This window comes from Alosa sapidissima, chromosome 11 (genome assembly GCF_018492685.1).
Source record: "Alosa sapidissima isolate fAloSap1 chromosome 11, fAloSap1.pri, whole genome shotgun sequence".
Taxonomy (NCBI): Eukaryota; Metazoa; Chordata; class Actinopteri; order Clupeiformes; family Clupeidae; genus Alosa; species Alosa sapidissima.
Genome location: NC_055967.1, coordinates 12945876 through 12946251, shown reverse-complemented (window position 1 = coordinate 12946251; position 376 = coordinate 12945876).

Below are 376 nucleotides of genomic sequence, written 5' to 3'. Positions count from 1 at the left end.
TCTTACTCTTCTGTTTTTTGTTCTACAAATCTGCTAATTTCTGTGAATGAAAAATCTCTTAAATGTTATGAACTCTAGATTCGCTAAAAAGCTTGCTATTCTTGTTTGTGTATGCTGTTTGTATTCCATAGAGGATTATTCAATTATTTCTTAAAACATCTACCAGTAGTTTGATTTCAGTGTTTACAGAGACATGAGCGATCACTTATGATCATTTATTTCTTCTTTATATTATCACCATAAAATGAGTTCCATGCATGCAATTGAACACAAGAAGTGCTGTTATAAAATTAATAGATAAATATTATTAATAGATAAATATAGTTAAATAGATAACTAATGTCTATGAGCACATGTTGAGTTTATGGGTTAAAAT